At 43.8% G+C, this 21374-nt stretch overlaps 1 protein-coding gene across 4 annotated transcripts in view; it reads left to right on the top strand.

The window, feature by feature from the left end:
- The first annotated feature begins 3409 nt into the window (after positions 1–3409).
- The window catches only part of ELOVL5 (ELOVL fatty acid elongase 5), a 39529-nt gene continuing 21564 nt past the window's right edge, over positions 3410–21374 (top strand). The window contains exon 1 of one of the 4 annotated variants that reach the window (XM_005518100.3): positions 3410–3472. The gene's annotated coding sequence lies outside the window, so the exon portion shown is untranslated. Of the gene's footprint in view, positions 3473–7223; positions 7243–8424; positions 8448–21374 lie in introns of those variants that run through there. The other 3 variants (XM_088052792.1, XM_088052791.1, XM_014263576.1) reach the window with 3 other exon arrangements.

The raw sequence follows: 21374 nt of genomic DNA on the forward strand, positions 1-21374 counted from the left end.
ACCTCTGCTGCTGCTGCTGCCTAGCAGGACTTAGCTTTCCACAGTGCTCAGATTCTGCCTCTTCTCTCTCAAAAGGTAGGATTACAATAGTCATGAGTCACAGGTCAAAATCATATGCAAGGTATAACTTATTTTACATCAGCCCTAGAAATCCTTCTGTCTAAATCCTGGATAATGTTTAATTTGCCCTTCTCTGAACTCTAGCGTCATTGATTCCACTCTGATAACAAGGTCTCTGAAGCTCCTCCTGAGCAAACATACCAGCAGCAATTTCATCTCAGTGGAGAGGTCAATGATAATGTCTTCACTGCTGACAAACCTGCAGATGCTCCAAGAAGGTGAGGATGATGCTGGGACTCAGTACATCTGCAGCCCAGAATGACACTGGCCAGCTCCTACCCCTATTAAATGTCAAACATTTCATGCCAAAACATTTGGCATTGTTTGCTTAGTTCTCCCAAATGGGTAATTCTGAAATGACATTTCCCATTCTGTGACCTTGCTCTTGTTCTCTGACTGATAACAGCATGAGCACTTTGGAGAGACTAGGAGAGGGATGAACCAGCAGACCAGCTAGCAGTCTGGTAGCCCCACACTGGAGCCAGGCTGGCAAAACCAAAACCTCACCCCCCAGCCTCATCATTTCTTCCATCAGCTGTTGTGTCCTCCCTCTCCAGTGCCACTTACTTGGCACCCTGGGTATACAGTGTCTCATTAAAACCCCACTACCCAAGCAAGAAAGGCAAGCTCCAAAGTGAAGGGAGGCACATCAGATATGTGCCAGCCTCTGGTGGGCCTGGGGCACACTTCCCTGCCTATGGGATGCAGTGTGAGGATCAGGAAGCAGCACATCCCTTTCCTGCACAGGGTGCTGCTCACTCCCCAGCTATACTCCCTATGCTCTGCTCCATCCCCTTCTGCATCTCAAGTTCTTATTTTTTATTTTTAAACAGCCAGATTGAGTCTTAATTATTTAAGCACCTTCCAGATTTAGAAAGCTGTTTTGGCTGTGAAAGTAACACTCAGTGTAATCATCCTTCATCAATAAACCATGGAAACAAATGTGTATGCCTGTTGGGAATGAATTTTATTTAAAGCACACTGAAAAGTGCTTTAAATAAAGTGTGAAAGATGTGAAAAGATCTAATGCTGGTCATGTTTCAGTGAGCTCAGCACATTTTGGCTCAAGTGAGAAAAAATCGGACTTGTGCCTTAGTCAATTAAGATGGCTTGACTTCTCACAAATAGGAAGGGATGCCTCAGAAACATCCAAAACACAAACTTGGGTGAAGGGCCCTCAGAAAGGCACACTCACCTGACAGTTGTGCTGCTTTTCGCAGGGTTTGGTGTGTTTTTTCCAAAGTGTTAAAACACATAGGCAAGGGTCTGGTCCTTCAGGGAAATAAAGATTTGAACTTTAAAACAAAAGGAGGAAAAAAACACCTCCAACATCAACCAAATAGCATTCCTAACATCTTACTGTAATAAAATAAATAAGATTAAAGAACAGTGGAATAGCCCCAATGTTTACTTTAGTGAGAGATTTTGTCTTATCCCAGAAAGAGCTTAAGGAACATAATTTCTGATCCCACTGGGAAACACTCTGCATTATTGTACTCAAATCATAGAATCAGTATATGCTGAATTGGAAGGATCAGGATCATTGTATCCAACTCATGACCCTGCATAGGACACCCCAAGATTCACACCGTGTGCCCAAGAGCATTGTCCAAATGCTTCTTGAGCTTTGTCAGGCTTGGTGCTGTGATCACCACCCTGGGGAGCCTGTTCCAGTGCCCAATCACCCTCTGGGTAAAGAACCTCTTTCCTGATAGCCAACCTAAACCTCCCCTGACTCAGCTCCATATTTCCTCCAGTCCTGCCTCTGGTCACAAAAGTGAGGATATTGGTGACTGCCCTCCACTGTCCCTTGCGGCAACATTGAAAAGCACAATGAGGTCTCCCCTCAGTCTCCTCCAGGCTGAACAGACCAAGTGACCTCAGCTGCTCCTCATACGGCTTCCCCTCAAGGCCCTTCACATCCCTGTGGCCATCCTTCTGACAGTCTCAAATAGCTTAATGTCCTTTTTAGATTGTGGTGACCAAAACAGCACAGAGGATTCGAGGTAAGGCTGCCCCAGTGCAGGGCAGAGTGGGACAATCACTTCCATTGACCAGCTGATGATGCTGTGCCTGATGCACCCCAGGACACAGTTGACCCTCCTGGGAGCTCTTCTTGACTGTTTACAGCCCAGCACCACCTCTGAGCTTCAATAGCGAGGTTGCAATAAATTGCTTCAGAGAAATGACCATGGACTTGGGTCTTGGTAAACGACTGTGGTCCAGGAGAAGCAACTAGATGTTGGTATAGTCAGTTTTGATGGCTTCACCCAACCAGCTGTCCTCTGTAGCTGAGGGAAAGCTCCAGAAAACCCTTTTTACTACAACTTTCTAAAATTGCTAACTGTTCCCCATCGAGTGGAGATGCTTGATCTTGAAGAAACCCCATGCAAATTTCTGCTTGACTCCTCTCCTTTGCAAAGCAAAGCTGCTCTTTATTTATGTAGCATTTTCATTTAATTAACAAGGAGATGGAACCAACCTTAGGGAGGGGGAAGAAATTAAAAGGTCATCTTCCATCTCGAGGGAATACGTGAGAGAGGAAAAGAAACAAACTGCTTTCTTCCTGTTTGCCATCTGAACAAGGCACCCTCACTGCTGCCCCGTTAGGACCTCGGGGAGGTAATGGAGTGTCTGAAGAGCATGGACAGAACTTTTCTTCCTCTGTTGAGCATCCCTGCCATTGGAAAGGAGCCAAAGAGGGTGCTTTGAGATTCCTTCCTCAGACATCTGACACTGTGGGGACCAGCTCTGCATATGCATGTAAATTACATAACAAAACCAGCCGTTTTATTGTACAACCTAATTAAAATACTACCTACTTAATTGCAGCCAGAACTTACATTCAAAAATACTGTCACGTTGCAAAGCCCGTTACTTCAAAACACAGGAAACACCAACTACATCTGTCCGTGACCTTTAAGTAGGCCCGCGGCTCATCTCATTATGATAGTCTTTAATTACATGGTCCCATATTGTTTTTCACAGGGGCCCCCCGCTGCCAGGGCCCGGGCTGAGAGTCCTGAGGCCCGAGGGGCCGCTCTCCGCTCCCCCGCCCGCCCGGGACCTGTTGGACGCGGCGGCCCCGAGCCCCGGGCGGCGGGAGCCCCGCGCGAGCCGCTCCCGAGCCACCGCCGCCGCCCGATTGGCTCTTTGCCGCCGTGACGTCATAGCGCCCCTCTGCCACCGCCCGTGAGCCCCCCGCACCACTCTTACGTCACCGTCAGCCCACGGCCGGCGGGGGGGCGGGGCCCGGTGCCCCGCGCCCGCCCCTCGGCCCCGCCCCCGCGGCTCGCAGCGGGACAGACCGGCCGGTGCCGCCCGCTGCCCCCAGCGTCGCCGTCGCCGCCAGGTAGGGCCGCGTCCCCGGCCGGGAGGGAGCGCAGCGCCGGGGCTCTCCGCCCGGAAACGGGATGCGGCGCGGCCACTCGGGCCCGCAGGGGGATGCGGAGGATGAGGGGGACGGGGGCCACGGGGGCCACGGCGGGCGGGGGGCGCCCCCCCGCGGGGCGCGCAACAAGTGCGGCGGCAGCGCGGGGGGTGCGGGGAGCGGAGGGGGAGCTTGGCGCCCGGCGGGGAGCGGCGGGGCTGCGGCCGGCAGTGGCGGGCAGGCCAGCCGGGGAAGGGAGGGGACGGGGCGGCGGAAGGGACGGGGCTCTCGCCGGGAGCGTCTTTTCCCCGGTGCAGTTTAGTCAAGAGCATGATGCAATCCCGCATTGCCATGGATACTGCATCCCGGGCGGCGGCGGCAGCGCCTTCCGCCGTGCGGAGCACGGGGTGGGGTGAAATAACAGGGGCAGGAAGGGAAGAGACCCCGCGCCTCATCCCCCATCCTCGGCCGTAGCTGCCTTCCCGGAGAGCTCGCGGAGGGCTGAGCGCTGCCACGGCCCCAGACAAAAACCCTGACCCATCTTTTCCCTGGCGGGTGTGTGGGGTGTGCAGCTGAGGCGGCTGCTGGCGGCCAGGGGAGCAGCCGGGCGGAGAGGCGGGGTGTCAGCGGAAGGGGTCGTCGGCCTTGGAAAGGAAGGCTGTTACTTCTCCTTCCCTGAGCTCTTGCCCAGCGTCCCTGGCCGCCTTAGTGGTTTAGAACTGGAGCCGCTGGCACGGTAGTTCCCGGGTCTGTGTGTGGGACAGGGCAGACGCCGCGTTAAACCAGCGCCCTGGAGATGTGCAGTGCTTCTAAAAGGGGCCGGGCCGTTTTAAAACCTAGATCTTTAAAGAGTGTGTGCCTTAGGAAATGAGCAGAAAAGGAAGGGCAAATGGTAGAAATGTGTCAGTGTGTCAGATGCCTGTGCAGGGACTTTCTTAAAAACTTTATGACTTTGTTTTTATCTGTTCATCTCCTGGAAGCCCTCGGGCACCAGCAGCATTAGAAGCAGTGCCCGGGGTTATGTGAGGTATTGTCTTGGGCAGCGTGTTTTCTCCTTCTCTGCCGCGTTTGTTGCTCTCCTGCCCTCGTTCCTTTCCCCGTATTGCCAGGGATGCGGCATCTGAGGATCCCGCTCCGAGAGCTTTCCGGTATCGATCTGTGCTATGAGTCTGCAGACAAAAGGTCAGTTTTGCAGAGCTGGCAGGAATAGTAGCACCTTGGTTGCTCAGCAAGGAGGGCTCCTGGCAGACGACAAGAGGCGTTTCTCCCTCCGGCAGCTGGGTGCGCCGAGTCCCGGCCGCGGCTGAAAGGCTGTGCTCCGTACGGCTGATTTGTATTCTTCTCAGTGTTTCGCGTGATCTCTGATGCTGTGGGATTCAATGCCATGGCAGAGTTCTCATGGCTGTGACAGAAAACTCCAGCAAAGTGCTCAGCCGGCTCCTAGCGATGGGGAGGGAAAACAAGGCAGGGGCATGGCTGCAGTTGGGATCCTTCCCATCAGGAAGTTTCCAAAACCGCTCTGTGGAAATGGAAACACGCCCTGCAGCTGAAACTAGAGGAGGATGAGCGTGCCGGTGTCTCCCGTGGCGGCACAGCCTTTCCCCGGAGTTTTGAGCCAGGTTGCTTCCAGGGTGAGGTTATCTCTGCCACAGCAGCTCCCTGCCAGCGCCAGGCAGCCGCGGGCCTGCCGTGAACCGCCGGCTGAAATTATCGCCGGTGGCCGCGGTTGGGTGGAGGGTTTGTGGCTGCGAAGTTTTTGTAGATGCGAGCTAATGGTGCTGCTGCATCGGTATTAAGCTGCTAGCGTAGAGGGAGGGGTTTTATTTGGTTTAAATAAGAACTTGTAAATAGCGCTGAGGAGTTTTGGGATGTATTCCACTCTAAGTCCTTCTCACTCCTTCGGTGCAGTCGCAGCCCGAGATTATCCTCTGCTGCTAAAATACTCCATAGCTAGAGGTAAGTTCTGGTACAGGCTCACCGCTGCTAACAGCGGCTGAAGCTGTGTCGGAGAGAGTCAGCCTGTGGCACACGTGATCGTCTGATGCTCTTTAGCAATAAAAGATGGAGTTTTTTGTATAAGTATTCATATATTTGTGATGCACTAGGCATAGTCTGCTTTCAGAGCAGCAAGTATGTACTCTGTACATGTACTCTGGCTGTGGGTAGCTGTATTGTACACAGAGAGGGGATTTTACCTGAAACTTGTGGTACCTGGAGATAGCTGGGGTCAGCTGGGTGGAGATCCCTTCCCAGCTCTTTGTGAACTTAGAAGCAAATGAAAAAGACCACTGTGCTGGGTTTGCCGAAGTTAAGCATGGTTTTGCCCTCAGGGATGCTGTTGCCAGCTGATACTGGTCAAGAGCAGTAAAAGACATGCCAGAACTTTGCTTGACTTTACTGAATTTTGTACAAGGCACACATTACATATGTAATGTATGCTGGAAGCTCCTCTTTGTGTTTTTTATTCATAAGTAGCTAAGTGAATTTATCATGTGTTCTGACTTAAGACTCCTGTATTTTAGCGTTCAGATGCAACCAGGGAGAGCAGCAGTGAAATGAATATGCAGTGTGGCTTTATCTTGCAAGCTGACAAAGGTCTGGCTGATGGTCTCTGTGCCTCATGCTGCTTTTTAAAAAACAGCTGCACTTTGTGAGTTAGTGCCTTTTACTTAGCAGCAGCTGATCAGATGGTCTATCTTTGATTAAAACTCATGCATATTTGGTACTTAAATACAGCATCATTAATGATATTTAGTTTATGTGCTGTCTGACCAGTCTCTGGGTTTACTTATTGCAGTATTTTTAGTAAGTTGATGTTGTTCTTAAATTTCTCAGCATGAAGTCTTTTTGTTGCATTCTTTGTCTTTAATGCAGCCACACTTGAAATAAAATAATTTGAATTCTCTGGTCTAATCTTCTTTGCCTCCTGACTTTCATTTTGTCTTGTTTATAAGAGGAATTAACTCAGAGATGATAAGTTAACAGAACAAAAAAAAAAAAAAGTAAGTTGGAAGTAGTACTGTAGATCCATCAGGCCTCTGGACAGTTCCTTTAATTGCACTTTCTTTTGCAACTTACTAGGAGCAGATTTTTGGAAGTATGCTTGAAGATTCAAAATTTTGGGAATGATGGTGGAACTGACAATATTTTAGGATTTCAGGCTGTCCAGGTGCTCAGATCCAGCAGGCACAGTTGGAGAGCCCAGGGCTAAGCGTGATCCAGAGCTGCCCCTTTGCATACATGCTCCTTGTAAGTGACGTTCAGTTGCTAATTAGTTAAGTGCTCTCAAGTACTGAGCTGACTGCATTCCTTTGCCTTCCTCATTTTTGGGGCAGTAAACATTGCAACATCAAAGGCTTCTGTTTCTGCTGAACTTGGAAAAAAATGACACTCAGGCAGAGCACAAGGTTAAAATTGTTTTCTGCATTACTCTGGTGGCCTCAGCAACCCCCACTCCATGACCGACAAAGCAGATCTCTCAGTTAATGCTGTCTGTATCCCACCTAAGAAAAAATTTTGGAAGAGAAACAGCAGTTGCCTACAGTGGCACGTTAAAAAGTGTCATGCCTCTGTGTACTCTTGTCCCCTCTGGCCCTCTTGGACTTAGTGCTAAAAGGATGTCACCAGTGAGCATTCATTCTCGCTGCTGCCTGCCTGGTGGGCAGGGCATGAGCAGAGTGGTGGTGTGGAGCAGTGACTGGATGGAAGGGTGGGCTCAGTGCCATGTCAGGTGTCACCCTGCTAGCCACATGGTAGGTAACTTAGCTCTCTGAGTCTGCGTTCCCAGCACAGCAGCAGGGAGCCAGAGTGCCTGCTGTGCTGAGTTGTTCCCTGTGACAACTCATGCCAGCAAGGCTCTCTTGGATTGAGAAAGCCCTTTGGAGTGAATGGGCTCTTAGTGGTGTGTTTGGGGGTTTTGGGGTGTTTTTTTGTTTGTTTTTTGCTTCTGGTTTTTTTTGTTGTTGTTGTTGGTTTGTTGGTTTTGGTTTTTTTTTCAGTACATGGAGGTTTTGTTCTTTGACTTTGAACTAAGAGAGTCAAGGGTGCTCTTTCATTGATTAGTAGCAGAGCCACAAATACCTCTACCTATTCTTTCTTGGCATGTTGTTTTACTCCTGCTGTCTTAAGATGTATCAGAAGCAAAATGTTGGTTCTTCACAGCTACAAAAGCTTCACTTAGATTTGGCAGCTCTTCTTTTAGGGTGTGAAGGAAAATATAGGTAATTATATTGTTTGGTATAACCTCTCCTGCATAACAACTCATTCATTTTGTCATCTTAATGTCAATCCTTTTTTGTTACTTTCTGTCATTACCATGTCCTGAATTAGTTGTGTAGGGGTGAGATCTATTAAACTGTTTAGACGTAGGAATACCATGAGGGCTCAGCTCTTGCAGTAATGCTTTTGTTTTTCTGTTTTTACAGTATACAAAATTGCTTTCTTCCAGGCTACAGCGTAAGCGTTTCAAAGCTGTTTAGCTATATAATAGACTCAAGAAAATTGATGCTTTCTGCATGACAGTCAGAGCACACTTCTCCATGTGCATACAGACACTTCACAAAACTGCCAGTAATCTTTGTAATGTAGTTGCTTATTTGTTTTGTGATTCTTAAATGTGTCAAAAATGCAGATTCCTGCAGTTTGTGCACACTAGCATTGAAAATGCTTTTTCTCTTAAATGGAAGAACATACAAGGACAAATGAAAAGGATAATCAATGAATTACATAGAAAGTGGTCTGTTTAAAAACTTTTTTCCAGGTCAGATTGTTTCACTATGACCTTTCCTAAGGCTGTTTAAATTTGGTATTGCAGCAATACGGTTAAGAGGGCGTTGCTTAGGCTGACATCCCTGCAGTTCCTGAGTGCTGATTGGTAAAAGTGATTGATATCTGGGTTTCTGAGGGCACCAAAGCTTGCCCACATCATCTGACAGAACAGCAGTTACATCTTTGTTTGGTGAGGATAATGCAAACAGTGACATTAATTGATTTTTTTGATTGACAAATAAATGCTGCCTTCAATCTTATGGAAAGAGCTTGTAGAGTTGCTGTTGACTGTATATGCATTGGGTCTCTGCATATCTATTTAATGAAATTAATCTTCTGAAATATATTGCCTTGGTTTCTCTGTTTGTGTTTTGGCATTTAGAACAGATTATCTTACAGGGCATATAAAAGCACAAGAGCAGGCTTGTCTGAAGTATGTAGCTGGTAAATGGTTTCCTGCTGTATTGGATGCATTGGAGAATTATTTAGGTTTTTTTATGAAATAGTTGACTCGCATGAAACAAAAATAAACCTCCTTACCAAGTGTAGAGGTTTTACAAAAAATGCATGCTGCTAAGTGCAATTGTCACTTCTCCATAAACAAATGAATCATGCTACTTATGCTGAGCTCAGTACCATGAATTGAGGTGGCACTGGCATCCCATAGCAACTGGGTATTTTTCGTGCCCTTATTAAAACTTTATTAACTGTAGAGGTTGTGCTTCATTAATGATAGCTTTGTTAATGACCAGTGGTATACTGGGCAGGTAGAAATATACAGACATTTCATGAACTTGTATTTAAGCTAAAGTTGTCTGTATTTAATTGATGTCTGTCAAAACTTCATATCAAACATTTGCCTGCCAACTGATCTGCTTTGGGCAGTAACTGAATATGCTGAGTTGCTCTAACGTTTACAGGGATAAAACTTGATTGTGCAATACAGCAAATGTGGAATAAACCTTTTTTCCTGCATTTTCTAATTGTGCCTTGCACTTCGATCCCTACATAACCCTCTTCTCTGAGACTCTGGGTCAGTGATTTGAACAAAGTGACTGTTCTTTTGCTATCGCTTGGAAGCGCTCCTTTCCCTCTTGACCTTGAGAAAACTCTTTCTCTTCTTGCCAGCTTTCTTTGCAGTGACTGGAGGGCAATTGCTTTCTTCCTATATGCATGTTCAGGCTCTCTGCTGTAAAGCACTTGATTTCAAAAAGGATGTAGTCTTGATTTCAGGTAACACTCCAGCTTTTCTGTATGCCAGTGGGAGGTTTTGTTGGTGTCATCTTAAGGATGTTATCAGGGTTAGACAAAACTAACAAGTATTAATTCACAGAATAATGTTGTTTAGTTTATTAAACCTAATACACCTCATATGTTTAGCTAGTTAATTCATAAGCAGGCAAGTTTGCCATTTTTCTTTTTTTCTTTTCTCCCTCACTGTTTTTGCTGTTAAAAGTTTGCTGGGAAGCATTTCAGGCTAAAGCAGTATTTCTGCTGTGCTTGTGTTGATTAAGGAGCCCTTAGCAAGTGCTAGCTGTGGGAAAATGCCTTCTTCCCTCAGAGATCATATGGTTAAGGTTTGGAGCAGACCACAACTTTGTGGAGGAGCAGTTCCTCTGCTGAGTTAAAACCATGACACCTATATTTAAATAGATCTTGAAGCATTTAGAAATTAATACAAGAAATCTGCTTACGTTTGCCGGTGCTGTATCATTGTCAACACAGTGGTCTGAATGTAGAGGTCTAGTCCTTGAGCTGATCCTGTGTCCTCAGGTTTGGGTTCACTTGAGACAGCAAAGATTTGGGAAACTACGGACGTTTATACCTTAATCTATGAAGGCTTCCCTTCAGATATGCTATTTCTATGCACATAATTGAATCAGAAAGCTTCAGTTAACCTTTTCCTGAAGGAATATTTCCTGCTCTTGGGTTACTTTTAAAAATACTAGAGTTTTGAATCATCATTTTGAGAATCATCTCCTTGTCAAACAGTAGGGACAACCTTTGACTTAAAAAACAATAATTAAACCTTTAACTGGTTAGGAGGATGACATTCTTCAATGTTTAACATCACCCTGCCCTTTAGAAAAAGAAACTTGAGAAACCTTTTTGCATGTTGAAGTTCAAATGTCATGTTACTTGGGGTGCATGGCCTGTGTGTTTGCCAGAAACCATCTGTGGGGTCAGTTCATTCACATGGCTGCTCGCATAGGTTTGAGGAAGGGCTTGTGTGGTGGCTGCAGGCCACTGTTGGGAGAGGCACACAAATCTGGATTTGGCTGGATTCGAAGGATGCAGTGAAAGTTGTGCCTGTGTTTTATGTACGTGCTTCTGTGGATTGTAGGACAGCAGATGCTTATGGTGAATGTCTGATTGTGGTTTGGTGGTTCATTCCTGTTTTGCAGTACTGATGTGGAGAGGTTGCTCTTAGCTCATCACAGACCCTGTGAACTGGTGCAGACTCAGCTGGTTGTCCTAAATTAGGGTCATGCATTTATCCCTTGCATCATACATTTATCCCTTGATTCATTTGGTGTACAGTGGCCTTTTGGCATGTTGCTAAGGTTTGCATTAATCTTTTAAGCATGACTTGTGCATGCATAAAGCCTCATTAATGGGAAAAATACCTGCGTTTGTACAACATGGTACAGAATGTTCTTTTTTTATTAACGTATGTGATATAGTGACAGAAAGTAAGCTGCCAGTCCAGTAGGCCTAGTTACTTATGGGGTTTTTTTCTCTGCCTCTGTACCACGCCTAAGCAGAAAAGCCTCTTTCAAAAGATTTGAGCAGGTTCTTTCATATTTTTTTTAAATTCTGACTTGTTTGCCACCCAGAAGGCGCAGCTTAGACCATGGTTGCCTCTGCAGCCTGTTTGCTCTGGCTGTAGGAGGGCTGGCTGGGTTTGCCAGGCCCCAGGCACCGGACTGAGCCATGGGCTGGGAAGTTTTATGTGTCTCCATCACCATCTGCAAGAGCTTAAAACACGGTGTAAGGACTAGAGAAGAACACAAGTACAAGGGAACACCAACAATATAGGGTGCAAGATGCTTACACAGAGATTGACAGAGATGGTCCTGAGCAAGTCAGTAAGGAGTACTGCGTTTGTTTGCTTAGTTAAAAATGAGGAGTAAAATAATAGTAATTCAGGTAATTATGGAAAGCCCATTGTGCTTCAGTGTAGATCATTGCCCTGCTAATCCATGAGTTGTTGCTGCTGCCTGTGCTTTCTTACAGGTAAAAACTGTGCATGGCTGTAAGTCATGCAAGTCTAAGTTTTTAGAGTTGATGGTGTCAGACCACTTGTCATATGAGTTTAAATAGTAAGAGCTCTGTGTCCTAGTTCCATCTGGAATAATTTTCTTCTTAGTAGCTGGTACAGCGCTGTGTTTTGGGTTTTGTATGAGAATAATGTTGATAACACACTGATGTTTTAGATGTTGCTGAGCAGGGTGGACTCTAAATCAAGGACTTTTCAGTGTTCCATGCTCTGCCAGTGAGCAGGTGCATAAGAAACTGGGAGGAGGCACAATTAGGACAGCTGACCCAGACTGGCCAGAGGGATATTCCATACTGCAGAATGTCATGGTCAGTGTATAAACTGAGGGGAGTTGGCTGGGAGGACAATAGCTGCTCAGGGGTTTGGTCAGGCATCAGTCAATGAGTGGTGAGCAATTGTATTGTGCATCACTTGTCTTTCTTGGATTTTATTCCTCTCTCTCTCTTTTTGTTATCTCCTTTTTCATTATTATTAGTTTTGTTGTTATTGTAATTGTTAATTTTAGTTCATTTATTAAATGAATGTTCTTATCTTAACCCACAGACATTACCTTTTTCTGATTCTCTCCTCTCTTCCATCAGCTCTGCAGAGGGGTGGCCAAGCAGCTGTGGGGTGTTATTTACCAGCTAGAGTCAAACCATGACACTGTCCTCTGGTTTTGCAGTCTTCATTAGGTTCCCAAGTAATATTCCAGAGGACATACCTGATTCTCCATTTTTACTTGACAGGTTCCCAGAACCTCTAACTTCTTTATTCTTTTTTTAGCCCTTTCAAAACCATCATCATCTCCCTTTGAAGTGCACAAAAGCAGGCTGCAAGTCTGGTCATGCCTTGCAGAATAAAAATAATGTCTTTTGGTACTTCTTTGTATTGATTTCTTGTTCTATCAGCACTGCTAAGTGGTTGCATTATGGTGCAGGAAGGGATTGCTAATGTTGTTTTCAAATTTTTTTTTTAAGTCTGTTTTAATTGGCTCATACTTTGTAAATTCAGTGCTGGACTTGTTTAGATCAGAGACTCAAATCTAAACTCTAGTTGAACAATTGCAGAGCTATGATGAATTTCCAGTTGTGCAGACTGAATGCTTCCTGGTTTCAAAAAACACGTCAGGCTCAAACAATGCATCAGCTCAGGTATCGATTGCATGTAGCACTGCAGTTTTCGAAGCATGTGGGATTGACTTTCTGTCTTAAAATATACATTTAAGAAGCTGTTAAAATATATTTTTGCATCCTGAAGAATGAGAAACAGAGATGTTTCTCTGTGAGAACACAGTAATGTTGGCAGGTTTTAACTGCACTTTACAGAGTATGAAAAACAATCCTCTTGGAGTGTTTTATTTACATCCTTTAAATAGTGCTGTGTTGCCTTCAAAGGAGAAATGCATGGCCTTGGAAGATGACCATCTTTGAACCTGCAGTGACTGAGTGGGCAACTGCACGTGTGAAGAAGCCTAGCAGAGAAGTGATGTAGTTTTCTGCTCCTCTCCTTACTTACTTTTTTGTTGCTGCACCTTTTTACACTTTCATATGTCTGTCTGTATCTATTTTTCAGTCTTTGCTTTTTAAAATCTTACTCACCAAACACCCTGTAGGGTTGTTTTGCAGAACAGAGGAGCAAGGCTGGGTTTTGCATTGAACCAGTGAAGAAGCTCTATCAGCCATTGGTGGTTCTGGCACATCCTCACTTGCAACATCATTGCTCTTCTGAGATCCTTACCAAATTCCCACCTAAGCTGTCAGTACTAACCTGAGAGCAGAAACATTAACAAAATTTTTTTGGTAGTTTTTAATTTTTGTTTTTTTCCCTGCACTTATTCATCCACCACTTACCAGTTCCAGTGTGGGGATATGGACTTGAGCTTTTAACTTCCTGGTTGAGAATAACAGGTCTGTTTAATTGAAAGGTCCTTTTGCTGCTGTTTGGTTTAGAGATGACACATCTATGTGGAGGGTTTGTATTACACAAAGGTAAAATCATTGTGGAAAAATAACCTGCAACTACAGGAATGGTGTTTTGATACTTAAAATATTGCTTAATGAAAGAGTTTTTTGCATAAAAACATGTTTTGCTTTTAGCATACAGTAAAAATAGAGATGTGGTGGTGGTGAGATTCCAGAGGGGAAGACTTTCAGAAAGCTGCTGACATGAATAAGAAATTTAATTTCCTAAAGTGTTTTTCTGTATCCTACACAGTCAGTACAAAACATGTATGAAATAGGTGTGCTCAGAATGTACAGGGTTTACTTGCTGAGCAACTTCTAATATGTTGACATTTTTATAGTTAATGTGCAGAGTCTTAATATAGAGGCTGAAAAGCACGTCTTTTGCCCTGAGTTTAAAGAGCTGCTTTACAAGTGTTGCTGATGAAACACCACTTGACTGTGTCCTTTCGCTCCTGGCAGAATATGAGCACATATAAAATACACTATAAGTTAGGTTTTCACTTATGCTGCATTGTTTCTTATGTGTAAACCACTAGTTGCATAACAATGTATTTTTCTCAACAAATTTAATAATGAGCTTTGGGCATCAAATAAAAAATATTTGGAATTATCAGAAAGTCAACTTCCCATTGAATTTAGTCTTGGGCAACTCAAGATGTCTCAAATCACTAGTAAGGTTGTTGTTTCTTACAGTATAACATATAAGGCTGAGAATTAAAGGAGATTCTTCCCCTCTGTCCTCAAGGCCCTCAGCTGCAGGCTGACCAGGGTGTAGCAAGAGATTTTGGTCATATTCACTCTCTGGTTAGCTTTTTATTTCAGTCTTTTTCTGTGTATTTATTTTAATTAGCACTGTTTCTGTTGGAATACTTTAGCTGTGTTTAGATTGAATAAAACATTCAAGTTGCCTTTTCTTGAAATAAACATTTTGTTGGTTCTTCATGGGTTTGGTCTCTTGATGGTTAAGTTTTTTCCCATTCCCATACCTGACCTGCCATGAGACAATCCTTAGTCCTGCAGTTTTCAAGACAGAAACAGGCTAACACATCCTAACATCTGCCTCTTTCATAGTTTGAACATGTCAAGATTGGGTTTTTTGTTGTTTGCTTTTTACAGTGCAATAATTTATCACTTCATACTGCTACAATTATATTTAAGAAATCTTCTAAGTTATCTCTGTGTGACATATCCTGTATGACCTTTTGTTATTTTGTGTGTTCTTTTTTCTGCAAATTTTGTACTTTTCACTAGAGCCATTCTTATATGTAAAATGATGATTGTGCAATGCATTTTATTTTGGCCTCCTCTTAATAGCATTTTAGAGTTCTGCATTAGACAGAATTCTACATCTTCCATTTTGTCTGTTTCATTTGCCTTTCTTTTTGCCATGGTTCCTTGCTGGATGCAGTGTGATGGCTTTGCTCATCTTCAGCCATGTAAGACCTCTTCATCACCCACATGTCTACGTCATGCTACTGCTTCTCCTGCAGTAAATCTGTAGTGGGATGGACCCAGCTGAAAGCTGATCTTCTTGCCTGGTTGGTTTCTTTGGTGCTACCTTAGTTTTTCCAGGCTCCTTCCATCCAGGCAGGGTGGGGAGTAGGGAAGGAATGAAAAGTGTCAAATCCATTCTTGTCTGTTCCTTGTTACTGCACACGCCCTGACTATGTAGATGGTTATGTGGTTATGATTATAGAGTGGACCAGGCTGAATGGAGAAGCTAGAGCAAGGATCAGGTGATGTGGTGACTCTGAGCCTGAGGGTTGCTGGTGGGCATGAGCTGGCATCACAACTGGATGGATGGAGATGCTTATCTGTAGGAACAAGATGCTGAATATGTTGTTTAAGAGGCTTTGCACACACAGTGAGGCAGAGGAGGCATGTCTGGTGCTCCCTTTTCCAGGGGACTGCTGCCCTGCATAGAATGGGTTGGAAACCTGTTGCCTGCTGTTTGGGTGGATATTGCTTTGTCCCTGTATTTAAAGCAGATATATTACATCAGGTTACAGTGCTGACCCTGCCGTTGCACCAGTGCTTGTGAAAGTATGAAGCAAATGTGGCAAAATTTTCTACATCTTGTTGCTGGAGCTGGGGATACAGTTTAGCTGTGTTCTTCCTTGGAACAGATTTTAATGGCAGCGGGGTTTTCACTACACCAAGGATTTGATACCTCTTATTGAAAGAAAAGAGTGGCTAAACTTTGGAGGAAAGGTACTTATTTTCCTGGAATTCACTGCCTGACTTCTGCAGGTAACTGAAGCCTTTATATTATGAGCTTGCAGAAAACATCTTGGAAGTTGCCAGATAAGTGGTGGTTTTTTCCTCCAGTAGTCTATTTAAAGTTCATAGAAAGAGTAAGTGATAAGATCGCACACAGCAGTACCATTACAGAATTTACTTTAAATTGGTTGGCTGGTCTTTCTACCCTTAAAACAAATAATAAAATATAAGAAACCACAGTACTTGCCTCCTGTAGCAGGGTCTTTTGATGAAGTAACATTTCAGAAAGTGCTGCCAAAATCAAACAACGGACATGTGCAGGGACCAATGCTTTCTTTGCTAACTACTCCAGGAGTCAGTCCTCTTTCAGGGGCTTTTTTTACAGCAATGATTTGATACACAAAAATTTGCTGATTCTCAGCAGAAGTTGGTTTGACATGGTGCAGGCAAGGATGTTCAGCTCCTTAGGATTCACCAGGCTTTTCAGCCCTGAGCTTCTCTAACAGAAATGCCCTCAGCTGGCTTTGTGGTTTTGGCAACAATAACAATTTACAGATGTATGAAGTACAAGAAGGGAAAGATGTGGGGAAATGATCTGACAAATGCATTTGTAAGCAATCTCCTGTCTCTTTGTTTTCTGTCCCTGTGTCTTCACTTTCAGTACTCCTTGTGCATCTTGGGCAGGAGGAAGGTCAAAAACTTGCTTTGTATAGCTTTAGCACCTTTATCTTTTAGAAAAGCAGTTAGATCTTAAAGGTAGTTGATTCTCTGAATAATGACTCTATATTTTTTTTACTATTTTGAAGGTGGGAATTTTAACAGGGTACATAGTGGTTAGGATTCTGTCCTGAGCAGCACAATGCCATGGCATAACACTTCTACCTAATTTTTTTTGTCTTTTAATTCTCAGAGTGGTGGGAAAAGGAGGATTTTTTTTTTTTTTTTGGTACCTCCTTCTGTTTAAAACCAGCTGTCATTCATACTTGCCTGACCTCTGTTAGTACTGTTTACTTATGTATGATGGTAAAGTCTGGCATGATGTTTAGCATCTTAAGATGAAGGCACCAAGCTGCAGCCACGAAGGGTCTCACAGGTGTACAGGCAGAACATAGAAAAGTTTTAAGATTGATTTCTCATAGCATGTCTAACTGTATGAAGAAATGTCAGCAAGGCAAGCACTAGGGTGCATTTATAGTGCCAGTATGCATCCTTTGTTCATTTACGTAAAAGTATAGAAATTCACTTGTGTTGAGGACTGTAACTAATTCAGTGTATTGCATGTAATTTTGTGTGCTAGGGCTCACCAGAAAATTTCACTACTCCCACAGCACTCCAGGTATGACCCCACAAGCACAGGAAATAGAGTAAGCACACAAATAAATACTTAACATACTGTAACTTGCCTATGGGTGACTTGTTTGTATGCTTTTTCAGTGTGATCTGGTTTCCAAAACACAAGTGGTCCTCTGAAAGGTGTCAGTTACCCACCTGAACACAGGGGTTGTAGTTTCACATCTTAGCAGGGCATCTTAATTCAGGTTTTATGTGCACTCTTATCCCTGTACAAGTCAGATTTGCATGGTGTAGCATTACCTTTGTGACTGCCACACTCAGCTTTCATGGTCTTCTAATTCCTCCACTTTTTATTGGATTGCTCTATCTAGTCAGCATGCAAACCTGAGATAACCTTTTTATAGCTAAGCCTTGTTTACAGGATAACTGCACACACCGATTTTTTGCTTTCTACAGTGTTTCACATGTGCAGGAGAATTTTAATTACTTCTATAGATTAGATGGCAAACTTTGATGTGTCAGGCTACTAAATGCAAAGAGTTTTATTCTTGAGATGTCCCCTGGGTTCAGAGCTCAGTGCAGGATTTTGGCATGAGGAGTGGGCAGGTGGATGATAAATGTTCTTGGTGTTCAGGTTTGGTGCTGCAGCTGTGGGGTGTTGGAGGAAATGAGGGACATGTGGAGAGACAGTCAGACTTGTCACTCTTTTTTATCCTACTTCTTGCTTTTTAAATTTTATTATGCAATTATGGGCATTTAAAGAAAAGGTAAGTTGAAGCTTACTGTCTTGAATACATAGTGCACTTGAATGTAATGGTCATGCAAGACTGCGCTTCTCCATCCTTGGTCCTACTTGCTGTAGTCTCATTGGTTCTGTTGTTAGAAAATGCAACATTTTCACCAAGAAGGCTCATTAAAATAGGCTTTGGGGACTGTAGCTTTGTTTTTCTCCTGTGGAAGTATAAAGTTGATTTGAGTGAAGTGCACAGATAGATTACAGGAATCCCGTTATTAAAGGAGAGAAAATTTTTTCAGATTTTCTTGCAGGTGGCTTTTGAATAGAAGAAATGAGACCAGAAATGAAAGGTAAAAAAAATCCTTGTGGCCCTCTGGACTTTGCTTTTTTCCCTTCATCTTCTCAACTCCCTTTAGCTTCCCAGGCCTCCTGAGGCTAATTTTCCATTGTGAGCTGCAGCTAACAGTGTTATCACAGAATAAGCTGGGGTGAAACAGGCCCACAAGGATCATCAAGTCCAACTTCTGGACACAGCACAGTCCCCAGGAGTCACCTCATGTGCCTGAGAGCATTGTCCAAGCAGTTCTTGAGCTCTGTCAGGCTTGGTGCTGTGACCACTTCTCTGGAGAGCCCAACCACTGTCTGGGTGAGGAACCTTCTGATATCCAACCTAAACCTCCCCTGGCACAACTTCAGGCCATTCCCTCAGGCCCTGTCACTGTCACCACAGAGAAGAGATCAGTGCCTGCCCCTCCTCCTCCCCTCACAAGAAGCTGTAACTGCAGTGAGGTCTCCCCTCAGTCTCCTCCAGGCTCCAGCCACTCCTCATACGGCTTTCCTTCAAGGCCCTTCACCATCTTTGTTGTCCTCCTTTAGACGCTCTCTAATAGTTAAAATATCTTTTTCATAGTGTGGCACCCAAAACTGTCCAGCACTTGAGGTGAGGCTGCCCCAGTGCAGAGCAGGGCAGGACAATCCCCTCCCTTGCCCAGCTGACCATGCTGGGCCTGATGTCCCCAGGACAGCGCTGACACTCCTGGCTGCCAGGGCAGTGCTGACTGATACTGAACTTGTAATCGACCAGGACCCCCAAGTTCCCTTGTTTCCCCAGTTGCAATACCAGCACAGCTTTTGTAAAAAGATGGAGCTTCATATTCAAGAAGTAGCTGTTAATAAACATTGCCCATAGTGCCTAGCAAGGGGACCTTTGGAGCAAAGCTCCTAGCAAACACTGTGCTTTGGCTTTCCATACAAAAAGTCAACTTGTTACTCTTGTGCCATGTACATATTCTCCCTGTTTTCATGTAACCTAGTTTGCTACAGATACTCTCTTCTGTTTCAATAGTAATTTAAAAAAAAAACCAAACAAGAAGGCAGAAGTTCTCTGCAGTGTCATTGCTGTATATTACAATTACAGCAGTTGAAATAAACCTGCATGCTTTGACTTTTCTTCCTCCACGTTTTATTTCTGTAAATACTCCTTCAGTCTTGACGGTATTGTTCTCACAGCACCAGGCTGTAAGCTGGCATCAGTGAGGAGGTTTCCAGTATTGCAGTGCTGGTGTATGGGCATAGTGCTCGGGCACAGGATATTCCCCCTTGAACACTTTATGTCAGGAAAATGTATGCTCTTGTGAAAACCACAGCACTGAGTGATGCCAGATCTGCTGTTGCTGAGGGGGGCTTTGCAGCATGAAATGTCCTTGTTTGTAGATGGATGCTAGATGCATCCTCTGGCATATAGAAGCAGTCATGAACATTTTCCTGTGATTCTAAGTACTTCCATGGGTGTGTTTGTGTTCTTGCTTCCAACTTTTTCTTCCTGTTTGGCCATCACCGTTAGTGTTTTCCCTCTGTCTGAAGTTGTCCCATGCTGTATCAAGAGCTGTTGGGTACAAGGGGATGAATTTTGTGCGAGTGTTCTATTCCTAGGATAGCCAGATCTTAATTTGAGCTATTTTAGGTCTGCTGAAGGTGTAAATAAAATTGCAAGGACCTATTATTTGTCTTAACTATCTGAAGATAATTAGATTCTCATTTCATGAGGTATTATGTAGTGAATGCAATTAGTTACTCTGTTTTGCAGTATCCTTTCTTGTATTTATTTCTGTTCTGTAAAATACCTGTATTACCACATCTCTGCTTATGTAATAAGGTAACCATTACTGAAGGATTTGAGGGAATGAAATTACAGGAGAAGTAATGTTATGAAAATATGTATGAATATACATACATATATATATAAATTTGTAATGTCATAACATTACTTCTGTATATTACCCCCTATATATACCCCTGCCCAAAGTCTTCCTTTACCCATGCATTTTCAAATGGTTTGAAATCCCACTGAGGTTAAACTGTTTGAAACTAGCTTCTCTCCTTTGTTCCACATTTGTTACGCTCCCCTGAATTTTATACAAATGATTTATTTCTAAACTTCCTTATGCTGGTGCTGCTGGTGAGTGTGACAGCTCAGCATTGTGGGTCCTGATGTATCAGCAGCAGGGTGGAAGGCTTGCTGCTGATGCAAGGGGGCCAAAAATCTGAATCACTTTGCTAAAGATAGATGCAAAATAAAGTTTAAAAAGCTTCTTGTATTTTAACAAAACTAAAATGCAAAATCCTAGCACTCGTGCTTCAGCTGGTTTCCTGTAAAATAAATATACCTACACTTTCAGATCAGAATAAACTGTAGTCCATATTGAAGTCCTTCTTATTGCTAACATTAAGCATGGTTGGGACCTAAGAGTGTATTCAGAAAGTGAAGGGTAATCCGGAGTTGGCAGGAAGTTGAAAGGCAAAGGGAACACGTTCAAGGGGCGGTTAAGGCTTGGGGAATAGAAAGAAGAAACTGGGGAGCTTTGGCAAATGCACAGAAAACAGCTGACAGTTTTGATTATCAGTGCTGTCTTCCAGTTCTCAAGCAGCCGAGTGTTTTCAATTCCAGTACATCTGCGAAAGCAAACAGCAATGTGATCATTGGTTTTTGGAAGAGGGATAGTTTGTACTTTTGGACGAGGAAAAAGAGGAGTCACCTCTGCAGTGGCAGGGACTGGGAAACATTACTTTAAAGAGAAAACACAAATCAAGACTTCCAAAAGCAAGTGCCTAAATTTAGGCTTCGAAGTCCTAATTTAAGAACAGAGAAAGTGGCTGTTTTCCAAAAAGGCTGAGCAGCCAGGCTTGACAGCATATTTTTCTCAGAAGCCAGAACAATTATTTAGATGCCTATTTTGGGGATTTTGTTGGAACTCAAGTTCAGGAACTTAGCTGTGAAAACTGGGATCTGTTTCAGGGAGTTCTTCAGCAGCATGGTGAGCACTGGAGGATCCTTCTGAAAGGGAACAGGCTCACGGTGCTTTGAGCTTTCGGCTTAAATTTTTTTTTTTTTTGCTGTTGTTTGATTTTCTTAGAAAGGGTGCCATGGGACAGAAAGCAAACCTTTGTATTTTTGTGCATCTTCTTTACACCTGGAAAGTTACTCCAAGAAGAAATTCAACAAACACCATCAAAATATGATGAAGCGTTCTTAGATTACTTCATAGCATAAACCCTCTAGAATGCATTTTCTGTGGAAAGCATAGGAGAGAATTTCCTTTGAAGGGCAGAAGCTGGTTGAAATCTCCAGTATGTAGTATCCAT

Source organism: Pseudopodoces humilis, chromosome 3 (genome assembly GCF_049639895.1).
Source record: "Pseudopodoces humilis isolate 2021_Gansu_Grassland_sample_001 chromosome 3, ASM4963989v1, whole genome shotgun sequence".
Lineage (NCBI taxonomy): Eukaryota > Metazoa > Chordata > Aves > Passeriformes > Paridae > Pseudopodoces > Pseudopodoces humilis.